Below are 13,268 nucleotides of genomic sequence, written 5' to 3' on the forward strand. Positions count from 1 at the left end.
GTGTGGACGCACGCACACATTTTGCTCTTTGCGTTTTGTCGGCACTTGGGTCTACTACTCTCTTGGTTTTGATGCGGTGTGTACTTGTTGGTACACCTGATGTTGCATGCGTGGCCTTGCCTTGCGCACGCCCTTTCCATTGTTTCATATTCAGGTCGTAATCCGGTAAAGATTGTTCTATCTTTAAATCTTCTATCTATCAGGATCTGTGGGATCCTGTGGACATTTTATTGTGAAAAGTGGAATCCTGTGGGCACTGTATTTTGAATAGTTGGATCCTGTGAGCATTTAAAATAGTGGAATCCTGTGCGCATTTTGTTTTATTTTGAGATGTGGTATCCTGTGGGCATTTTATTATAAATAGTGGGATCCTGTGGGCACATACTTTTAAATTGTGGGATCCTATGAGCATTTTTTTTTTGAGGTGAGATCCTGTGGGCATTTTATATTGTTTTATTGTGAGTAGTGGAATCCTTTTGCATTTTAGTTTGATACAGGTTGTGATTGTCCTTGTGCTGTGAGGAAGTATGCTCCTGAGCCCAGCTGATCTTTTGCAAGTGTGGATGTGCACTTAAATACGCTTTGAAATTAACGATTAAAACAACTTGTGCTAAATTTGATTCATGACTCATGCTTTTTTGCATTAAATAACTGAAGGTAACTAAGTAACTTTTACTTAAATTACATTTTAAATGAAGAAATTTTGTACTTTTACTCAAGTAAATTTTGAGATGGGTAATTTTACTTTTACTCTGAGTAGAATTTAGGCAAAGTAAAGATACTTTTACTCAATTACAATTTTTCAGTACTCTTTCCACCTCTGGCCCTGTATATATATTTAATAAATAACTTTTAATGCGAGTTCGGCCATTAATACTTTGATTCGTTCAGATAACATAGCCAGTATCTCAAATACCAAAATGAATTTAGTAAACATTAGTGATGTCAAACTCAAAACGTGGAATCGAACTGAATCAATTATTTTGAATCAAGGAACACTGTTTCGAAGTCTGTATCAAAAGGGGAAAGCCATGTGACTGTTCCAAAAATGGGGTTTGTTACATCACGCAGTTTCGATATGTTTAAAATCTTTTCGCGCGTTTTAGCCCGAACTTAAGTTCAAGCAGCTGGTCTGAGATCAGAATGTTCACTGATTACTTGTAATGTTTAAAAAATAAAGGATTACACAAGCATTTCCCTACCTTGCAATGTAAAATTAATAACGTCAGCTATATCAATCCACTGACTAACAGTGTATCATAATGAAAAATACATTATCATTAAAACAACCCTGTTCTCTGCAAATGATATGTTTTCATGACTAAAATGTATTTAGGGACAATATGCTATGGGGGAATAATTCATGTAATCTTAACTTTCTGTTAAGAAAAAGTTGTGGATTTAGGCTCTGGTTGCCCACTAGATGTCACTGTGGAGTGTGATGATTCAAACGTTTCACGAGATCGAATCATTTTCCGAATCAATTGGTTCATTTGATTTGATCTCCCAAAAGCCCCACTTTTGCCATCACTAGTAAACATCCCTGTAACGGGTGAGAGGGAGTCGAGGATGCGAAGACGAGGTGCATTCACAAGGCTACGTTTATTGAGCTTTACGCATGACACACTCACGGTGTGTCGAAACAACAGTTAACACTCAACAGTTTTCACATTAAAGACGAGCACCAAACAATACAAACACACACACTATATACACATAGCCTAACAAGCACCACGTGAAACACAGACTAATGAGACAAGTGAACACAAACACACATCCAGCCACTCCCACGGACGTGCATATAAAGACATGGACTACATTAACACATGCCCGAAGGGAGGGGTCCGGGGCTGTAGCGTGACAATACCAAAACAATCGTTATTACAATTGTTACATAAAAACAGAAAACAGTCAGAAAACACTGCACTTGATAGTTCCAATAAATATTACCTCATTTAATACAGCAGTTGAATTTGACTAAAACCAGTAGAGAACTTAAAAATTACGACAGCAAAGAACACTGTCGCTGGTCGTCAACTGTGAATCGTTTTTTGCCTAACTCTCATGACTGCTGTTTATGCTAAAAACGTATCAAATATTACAATTCAGTACCCTTTAGAAATGCTCTGTGAAGGCAAAAGATATAAATATGCTTGAATCGCATGATGACTTAAGATACAGGAAATCTTACCTTCTCTCTTTTTTTTTTTTTATTGAGAAGTCAGTCACAATACAAAATACAATTAAACAACAAAGAGCAAATGACTTCTAAATTTTCCCCAGTTTTAACCCCAAAAAAACAAATAACCATAGACACACAGCCAGAAAAAAAAAATGAATTAAACAGTTAAGCATATACATAAATACACACACACATATACATATAAATAGATACACCTCTATGTATACATACCCACATATATGAAGCAGCGGATTCTTCATACATAAAATGATGTACAAACTGAAATTCACACATGAATATTAATAAAAAGACCTTCTCTCTTAACCGAAGAACAATAACACTACTTTGACGCCAAGTCGAGAAATCTACAGCTCCACAGGTGTAACGAGCAAACTAATGGCCTAAGTGCATGCCGGAACATGATGTAATGTCCGCTAAAAGGTAAGGATGGTTGTAAATATCTGGAAGCCATTGAAAGCACACTGTGGTTAACATTAAATTAAAAGCCGCAGCATCAGGCATCAACCACTGAGTGAATCAAAGAATCCAGCGAGACCAGGATGAAGGGGTCAGCTGGTGATGATCTGGAAGTATTGGGTGAGTCAAAACAATTTCCTATGCTTACCAATGAAGAAATGCTTATGCCAACACCTATTAATTCTGTAAAATTTTGAAGTTATTGGAAATGCCATTGAATATTTACAAACTAAATATGAGTTGCAATGTGAAGGTACATATGATGTGTACGAAACCAATGCTGTTGATTTACCAATACTTACTGTAATGGTAGGGGAGGTTGAGATGGCATTTTTAGTGGATTCTGGCGCAGGCCACTGTTATTAGAGCATCTGAATTTAATGAACCGCCACGTATGAGCTGCAGGTATCTCCAGTCTGTTGGTGCATGTACTTAAACCTCTGTATACATTACAGTTCTTCAGGAAGAAAAGTCGCAGTGTGCTTTTCTGTACCCCTCACCTGCTCCTTGCAGGACACGGGGACTAAATTTACATTTTTGTTTCTGATATCAAGTGTATGTCCAATAAATCTGCTTGGAAGAGATTTGGGTATTCAGATAAAAAGCAGAACACACGGTCTGAAAGACCTAATTCGATACAAGCTGTACAGCTTTCATTAGACCCACTCTTTTATGCATATGAGTGGCAGCTGAGCACGTGTCCCACAGGAGAGACTAAGGCAGAACTGATTACTCTTGCGCAAAGTCTTGCTAACTCCATGGGCATCAAGTATGAGCCCGTGCATGCTACACTGCATGTGGACAACATGCATACCAGTGTCACGTAGGGCTATGCCCCCCTCTCCTAGCTGTCACTCCGGTTTCCCTGTTCCTCGTGTCTGTGTTGTTTCCTGCTCATTGAACCCACCTTGTTGTCTGTTTCTATGGTTTCCCCTGTCTGCCACGCCCGTGTCGTCATTGTCTTCACCTGTGTCTTGTTAGTTCTGTGTATTTATAGTCCCTGTGTTCCCGTAGTCTGGTATCAGTTGTTTTGTTCTATCAGTCAGTTTTGTGCTTTGTTCATTTGCTCATTCTGTGATTTTGGTGTTCTTTGTTCCCTGTGCAATCTCCATTTGTTCCTGCCTGGTTTGTGAGTTCTCCTTGTGTTGTGATTATGCCTGTTTACTTGTTTAACCTGGATGGCTCTCCCATTATGACCCGTGACTATGACTCTGATTATGGAATTCCCCTTATTACATCTCGCTCTCCTCATCATTTGTGTCCGCCTCCTAGCTCCTCAACGCGCCAAGCGTTACAACCATTGTCTTCCAAATAAACTTTTATTTTGTCTCCCTGTAGTCATATTCATTAGTATACATATATGTATTTAGCACACTTAGTAATGAGTAGAATGGAAATCACTTTATTAATATGTAGTGAACCTATGTAAGACCAAGTGTGACGGACGTATTATGCCAGCATAATGGACGCGCGGTACCAGCGTGACGAAGTGTGCGTCTTAGATGAAGGACACAGAGACAACTCTCTTCCCGGGCAGTCGGTCTTTATTCCTGCACACAATCAGTAGTGACATCACTTAGATGCGGCTTTCGTACCCTCTCTCTCTGGCGATGTTCTAAAAGTCTGCCAGAATATACATACCCTCGATATGTACTCATGTCCACATACACACTGTTACGTCCCTTGTCTAGGTAAAGGCCGCAACGGTATGTATGTGTTTAATCTGTACTGATATGGGTGATGGAAGAAATGTAAATCCAGGACAAAGTTATCTGATGTCAGAAACAAGAAGTTTTACTGGCACTGGCAATCGTCAGGAGTGGCAAGGCCAAAATAACAAACAATCCCCCCCCCCTTTTGAAAAATAATATAACTACCCCTAAAACAAAAGTACAATGCTTACCTACACTGACAACAAACAATCACAAACCCACAAAAAAAAAGCACCACTCCCTACAACCAGTATCTAAGCACAAATATTCTCCCACAGGGCTCACACGAGACAGAATACTTATCAAGGACAACATACACCAAGACACAAAGTTATACAACTACACAAGAGCTAGCACACAATATCACAAAATATCCAAACAGCAGTATCACACACAAAGCCTCTCTATCTCCTCTCAATCTCTCTCCCTCCATCTTGGGATCTTCGTCCTCTTTATCCACAAGGCCTAAGTGGAGGGGCGGAGCCAGAGCGAGGTGGTAGCCAAGTCCCGGCCCGGAGGATCAGGAGATGGATCCGGCAGCACAGGATGTAACACCCTCCCCCTTAAAAACGGAGACCTGGGGGACACACAATCATCCACTACACACCACTGGTTATCAGCACCGAGACAAAGCATCAGCCATTACATTGTCAGATCCCTTTTTGTGCACAATCTTTAGGTGAAATCCTTGTACAATCAATGACCAGCGCATCAGGCGTTGGTTGGAATTGGACATTTGGTTTAAGAACACCAATGGATTGTGATCAGTATAAACCGTGATTGGTTCAGTTGAACTGTCTAGGTAAACCTCAAAGTGTTGTAGGGCTAAAAGAAGTGCAAGAGTCTCTTTTTCTATAGTACTGTAATTTACCTGGTGTTTCACAAATTTCTTAGAAAAGTAACTAACTGGATGATCTATTCCCATAACGTCTGCCTGTAACAACACAGCACCTGCTCCTGAACCGCTAGCGTCCACTTCCAATTTAAAAGGCCTCGAAAAATCAGGGGCGCGCAACACCGGTGAGCTACACAAGAGTGACTTGGCCGCATCGAATGCCTCTTGGGACCCATGGGACCATTTAAAGGTTATGGACGAACGCAACAAATTGGTCAATGGTAAAACCACATCAGAAAAATTCTTGCAAAAGCAACGGTAGTAGCCAGCCATACCTAAAAAACGCCTCAAAAAACCAAACCAAAGAGAGGAGAAAAAAAAGTAGACGAGCCCCCAATCTGTGTATGAACACTACGCCACCTAAGCGACGATAGACATTATTACTCAGACATGAAAAGAAAATACAATGCTACGTGATCGTATAGTGATTTAAGAGAACGTTAGGGTGACCAAACGTCCGTATTTCCCGGGACATGTCCATATTTCACGTCCTGTCCCGGGCGTCCCGGGATATTTTTTAAAACTGTGGAAATGTCCTGGTTTTTAAATTACGTTAATCTGGCCATTAATTCTACAGGCACTAGGACCCTGAGCACGGCGCTGTATGACACGGAATCCCTGAGCCTCATCAGTTGAGCCTCATCATACTCAACTGGCGGAGAACCAACAACTTGCGTTCGCCCCCCCCCCCGCTTGACAACTTACGTTCGCCACCCCCCCCACCCCCCCGCTCGACAACTTACGTTCGCCCCCCGTGTCCTGGTTTTCCCAAACAAAAATATGATCACCCTAGACAACGTCCCATTATTTTTACATAGCTCCATTGACTAGCCCGGAATGGATAATATTTCAAAGAATAATGGTGAAACAAAATACAGATACTGTACAACATACCTGCACACAATCAGTAGTAACATCACTTAGATGTGGCTTTCGTACCCTCTCTCTGGCAATAAAAACATTTATGTCTAGTGAGTGATTTCAATGGCGGAGTCCGCTAGCATAGCGTGGTTAAGTCTCGAAGGTTTTAAACAACCAAAACACTTCGCTACACAGAAAAATCTCATATTGGTTCGATGCTACTAATGTTAAAGAAGAGCATGTAAAAATCATTCTGGTCCACTTCTCCTCAGCGCAACACTGGTCGGGTCGCTGACCACAGAGTGCTAGCCTGCCTAGACCAGTCGGCAAACACCCCGGCTAAAGGCGAAAACTCCAGCCGGGGAAGAAGTCTCACGATAATTCTCCACGAGAAGTGGAAAGTCTCGCCGGTGTCTGTCTCTACCTTCTCCTCCTTTGAATCCACCGTGTGTATGCTGTCTGGATCTATCCCCATCATCATTACCAAATCCAAACAGAGAATTTTTAAATGACTTTGCCACTCTGCTCACACATCTGTCTGCTCTTTCACCAAATAACATTGTGCTGGGTGATTTTAATATTCATATGGACAATATTAATAACCCTCTTACCAAAGACTTTACAAATTGTATTGAGGGTTTTGGACTTCAGCAGTACATAAATTTTCCTACTGACCGGGGTAAGTTGAGCCACTTTTTCATTCAATTTTTCATCATAGCTACATGTTGAAGCCATTTTTGCATCCAGTTAACACACCATACCAAAGTTCAAAGTGTACTGCTACTATCTGAGCAAAAACCAATTGATAAGCTTTAATGGTTAGAGAGATATTGCCTCTTAAAAAAAAATTTTCATGTTAGATATAACAACAGTAGGCCTAGGCCTACAACAAGAACAACTTATTCATTAATTTACCTGGCTAAAAATCAGTAGGCCTATTATATACATTAGCCATCCAATATCATGGTCATGGGGTCTTGGATGGGATAGGGGACTTAAAAACAGTAAGCCTACAACAAGAACAACTTATTCATTAATTTACTTGGCTAAAAATCAGTTGGCCTATTACATATCCATTAACTATTCAATATATCATGGGGTGTTAGATGTGATAGGGGACTTAAAAACAGTAGGCCTACAACAAGAACTACAATTCATTAATTTACCTGGCTAAAAATCAGTAGGCCTATTATATCCATTAACCATTCAATATATCATGGGGTGTTGGATGGGATAGATAGATGGATAGAGAGGGGGATAGGTAGACAGCTAGATATAGACCCTACAATATTACAGAAATTACTGAAACAATAGCTAATAACAAAGTAGGGCATAATTTCATTTATTAAAAACATTCATGTATTTACCTTTATTTAAACTTAATAACAATAACAACTACTACAATAATAATAATAATAATAATAATAATAATAATAATAATAGGCTATTGTTTTCACTTACAATATACATAAATGTGAAACGTTTTCAAAATGTACAGTGTCCTCCATACGGGGTATGGGCCATTAGATATGGGGTACCTCGTAGGTGGCTCAACTTACCCCGTGGCCACCATTGTGTAGAAAAGTGCTAATAAAGTGGATTATGCTAATCAAAAATATTTTGTAATAATAATAATATTTTGATTATTTTGATTAGCATCAAATTGATTAGCATTCATATCATAGCTTAGAAAAAATATTTTGATTAGCATTCATATCATAGCTTAGAAAGCCAAGAATTGAAACCTAATGTGTCTACATGTTATTCTATTTTTTTCTTCTCTAAATCATCTTCATTATGGGCACACATGGAATTTACAAAAAGAGCTTAAAACACATTTTTATAAATATCTTCCTCTCCTTGTTTGACATGTGGTTCTTCTCTTCACATGTGTAAGGAAATGGCCCCACCCACCTTTGAATGGGGTCACATGGTCACATTTGTGTACTGTTTCTTAGAAACAGTGGGTGGCTCAACTTACCCCGTGGCTCAACTTACCCCGGTCTCCCCTAAGGGTCACATCCTGGATCTAATCTGCTGCTCAGGATTAAATCCCTTAGACAGTACTGCTGATGAACTCCCCATATCTGACCATTTTCTCCTCTCATTTAATGTTTGTCTCACTCTGCCTATTAATAGATCTCCTCGTCTCATCTCTTTCCACAATATTAGGGACATCCAGTATTAATGGCACTCCATAATGGACAATCATAATCTAACCACTCTTGATGACCTGGTATCACACTACAATACTGGGCTCCATTCTGTACTCGATTCCCTGGCTCCACTCAAAACTAAATCCATCTCATTTTCCCGTTCAGCCCCCTGGTTTACACCCGAACTTCGGCTCATGAAGGCCAAAGGACGGCAACTTGAGCGGCTCCAAAAGAAAACTGGACTTTCTGTTCATAAAGACATGTATAAAGATCATATGCTACATTATAAGGACTATATTTCACAAAGTAAATCTAGTTATTACACTGACATAATCCATTCAAATGAAGGTAATTCTAAGTCACAATTCTCACTGTACAAAAGAATTACTCAAGCCCCGGACTCTCTTCCATCTCATCTGCAATCAGTTGATTTTTGTAACTCACTAATGTCATATTTCAATGAAAAAATCAGTAAAATTCACCATAATCTTAGTTCACAATCAACTTCCAGGTTTACCTCAGATTTCTCTCCTCCTGCTCTTTCTTTCTCTCTCTTTCATCTTCCTTCCATCTCTGAAATCTCAGACATCATCCTGAAGCTTAAGCCATCTACCTGTCAATTAGACCCCATCCCCTCAGTACTAGTAAAAACCTGTCTTCCCCCACTGGTTCCTATCATTTCTTCCATTATCCACTCCTCTTTCCACTGGAACTGTTCCTGCTTCTTTAAAAACACTCCAATTCTAAAAAAAACCTGGTGCAGATCCAACTAATTTTAATAATCTACGATTTCTAATCTACCCTTCATTTCCAAAATTTTAGAAAAAATAGTAGCATCTCAACTACATACTTGCTTATCATATAACTGTGACGATGGGTGCGGCGAGAAGGACGAGACACAGAATCCCTCGATAGCAGCGAAAGTCACAAAAGTACGCGAAAGTACGTGTTGACGTAGACAACGACGAGCACAGGACACTGCGCGAGCGCACATTAAATAGACAGACCACATTAGCCGCACGTAATTACGAGACGATTCACAGGTGAGACACATTATTCACACGACATAACCCTCACCACGAAGTCCCACTGACGCAGACAAAGCACGTGGACAACGTATACACACGCCCAAAAGGGAGGGGCCGGGGTCCTCAACGTGACAGACGCCCCCTCCAAGGGCACTACCCGTCCCGGGGTGCTGGCGCAGCGCGGCTGGCGGACATGCCTGGTGCCGCGCAGTCAGTCCTCCCCCTCGGTGGGCCGTAGGGCATTCCCCCTTCTCCTCTCGATCGCCCCCTGGAGCCGGCAGTGTGGTCTTCTTCCTCCGTCTCCATCGCCTCACTGCCCTGGCTCCAGCTCATGGGCTGTTCCGGGCTGCCACCCTGGGAGCAGTCCATCCGTTCTCCTCCGGAGCGATCGGAGGACGGGGTCCATCTCCCTTTCACCGTTCCACCAGAACACTCAGAGGGGGGCGGACTGCCCTCTTCCTTCGAGTATAGTTCACTGTCCGTGCACTCAGAAACGCCCGAGCGCACGGACAGAGGACGATCGTCTTCCTCAGGTCCTTCTTCCTCCCCGTAGTCAGCGGGGTCGGCGGAGCACTCAGAGGGCGGGTAGTCCTCCTCCTCGTCCCCTTCCTCCTCCTCTACGACGGAAGAGGGGTTTACGGGTGGAGGGAGGTATTCCTCCTCTTCGGACTCCTCCTCCTCTTCTTCCCCGTAGTCCACTGTGGACGCGTCGTCCAGCGACGGGGGGTCGGTTTCCACCCCTTCCCCACCGTAGTCAACGGTGGAGGCATTGCACAGTGACGGAAGGTATGCCCCCTCCTCCTCGTCCTGCTCCTCCTCGGAGTCCCCTTCCCCAAACTCGTTCTCCGGGGTGGACTCCGTGACGCAGAACACACTGGGACCCACCTCCGGAGGCGAGAGGGCGCGTGCTGGCGGGGGGCGTTGCTGCCGCTCACGCCAAATCCGCACAGCAGCCTGGCGGTAGTCCTCCGCCAACTCGGGATACGCGGTTTCCCGCGCCGCGCACAGCATATACACGCACAGCGGCTCTTGCTGCAGCTGCTCGGGAGTCGGCATGGTGGTGTTGCATGGATCCTCCTCGAGCTGCGCCTGAGCCGGCGGAACTTCGCGGCGTGGGAGAGAGGACGAAGAGCGGTGAAGCCGCTTACCGGGCTTCTTCCCCTTCTTGGGCTTCATTCTGTAGCCTGGCATAGTGTCTCGTAGCTGGCTCGTCGTTCTGTGACGATGGGTGCGGCGAGAAGGACGAGACACAGAATCCCTCGATAGCAGCGAAAGTCACTTTTAATTTTAACAGGTATTGCGCAACAGCGCACAGAGAACGATAAACACAGACTGTACGTGTAGACTTAGACAACGACGAGCACAGGACACTGCGCGAGCGCACATTAAATAGACAGACCACATTAGCCCCACGTAATTACAAGACAATTCACAGGTGAGACACATTATTCACACGACATAACCCTCACCACGAAGTCCCACTAACGCAGACAAAGCACGTGGACAACGTATACACACGCCCAAAAGGGAGGGGCCGGGGTCCTCAACGTGACAATAACAACCTGTATGAACAGTTCCAATCTGCTTTCCGGCCTTTCCATAGCACAGAAACTGTTATGATAAAAGTCACCAATGACCTCCTTATAGCAGCTGACTCCGGCTCACTCTCCATCCTTATCCTACTAGACCTAAGTGCAGCATTCACACCATCTGTCACACCACCCTCCTCAATAGAATTTCTTCCATTGGTATCACTCAGACTCCCCTAAGTTGGTTCAAATCATATCTTTCCTGTCGCACACAGTTTATTCAACTTAAATCATTTACATCTCAGCCCTCTACTGTTGCTTCAGGTGTGCCTCAGGGCTCCGTCTTGGGGCCCCTTCTTTTTATCATTTACCTTCTTCCCCTTGGCCAAATCTTTCGTAGACACCACATTAGTTTCCACGGATGACGGATGACACCCAGCTCTATTTCTCCTGCAAACCCACTCTCAACATCTCACTCACCTCCCTTACTGATTGTTTAACAGACATAAAATCCTGGTTTTCTGCGAATCTCCTAAAATTAAACAGTGATAAAACCGAGGTTCTGCTCGTTGGCACTAAAACAGCATTATCCAAAACCAACAGTCTGTCTATTAATATTGACAATTCTTCTGTTGCCCCCTCAACTCTGGTAAAGAGTTTGGGTGTCATCCTCGACACTACCCTATCATTCCAATCCCATATCAATAACATTACTTGGTCTGCCTACTTTCACCTACGAAATATCAGTTGTCTCTGCTCATCTCTTACTCCACACGCCACTGCCATTCTTGTTCATAGTCTCGTCACTTCCCGTTTAGATTATTGTAACTCTCTTCTTTTTGGTCTTCCACATAAATCTCTCAATAAGCTTCAACTGGTTCAAAACTCTGCTGCCCGTATCATCACTAGAAGTCCTTTTTTCCACCATATCACTCCTGTTCTGTCACAGCTTCACTGGCTCCCGGTCAAGTTTCGCATAGATTACAAAATCCTTCTTCTCACTTTCAAGGCCATCCATAATCTTGCTCCAATCTATCTTTCTAATCTTCTCACTGTTGCTACTCCCTCTCGCTCTCTTAGATCTTCCTCATCTATACACCTTGCAATACCCTGTTCCCGTCTTGCCACCATAGGGAGCAGAGCTTTTAGTCGCTCTGCTCCGTGACTTTGGAATTCTCTGATCTACGGAACACAAGCTCTCTCAATCAGTTCAAATCCTCACTTAAAGCTTACATTACCTTACATTGCCAAATGTAAGTGTGAATTTGCTTCTGTTGTATTATAGTTTAAACTGTTTTAAATTGTTTTATTGCTGTGTTGTCTAAGGTGTCCTTGAGTGTCAGAAAGGCGCCTATGAAATAAAATGTATTATTATTATTATTATTATTATTATTATTATTGTGTAATCACATAGCAAAATAGTATAAGAACCATAGTCTGTGAAGGGGGTAGCTCTCTCTTGCAAACGCTCTTGAGTGTATGTAACAGAGATCTCTGGATCAATTCATCTTTCTGTCTTTTGTTTTTAATAAACTTTGTATTTACTTTGATACCTTACCCAAATGCTTTTGAGTGTTCTTGCTCACCATTAAGGTTCAAAATTTCAATGACACCACACCAGGGAGTTTTATGTAAGGCCACTCCTGCATGACTCACCACAGGCAACTCCAGAATGGAATGAAGTCCAGCCTGTCTTGAGAGGGTTTCAGAGCACACTATGTGTCTACAGTGCCTTGCGAAAGTATTCACCCCCCTTTACATTTTTCACATTTTGTTACCTCACAACCTGGAATTCAAAGGGAATATTTGAGGGTCTGCATCATTTAATTTATAGACCATGCCTACAATTTTCAACATTTAACATTTTTTTTTATTGTGAAGCAAACAACTAATAGGACAAAATAACTGAAAACATCAGTGTGCATAACTATTCACCCCCGTAAGTCAGTACTTTGTAGAGCCACCTTTTACAGCAATTACAGCTGCAAGTCGCTTTGAATAAGTCTCTATGAGTTTGCCACATCTTGCCACTGGAATTTTTGCCCATTCCTCATGGCAAAACTGCTCCAGCTCCTTCAAGTTAGATGGTTTTCGTTGGTGAACAGCAATCTTCAAGTCTGACCACAGATTCTCAATTGGATTAAGGTCTGGGCTTTGACTAGGCCATTCCAATATGTTTACATGTTTCCTCTTAAACCACTCAAGTGTTGCTTTAGCAGTATGCTTTGGGTCATTGTCCTGTTGGAAGGTAAATCTCCGCCCTAGTCTCAAATCACTGACAGACGTAAACAGGTTTTGCTCAAGAATATTCCTGTATTTAGCACCATCCATCTTCCCCTCGACTCGGACCAGTTTTCCAGTCCCTGCTGCTGAAAAACATCCCCACAGCATGATGCTTCCACCACCATGTTTCACTGTGGGGATGGTG

Source organism: Brachyhypopomus gauderio, chromosome 12 (assembly GCF_052324685.1).
Source record: "Brachyhypopomus gauderio isolate BG-103 chromosome 12, BGAUD_0.2, whole genome shotgun sequence".
NCBI classification, from domain to species: Eukaryota; Metazoa; Chordata; class Actinopteri; order Gymnotiformes; family Hypopomidae; genus Brachyhypopomus; species Brachyhypopomus gauderio.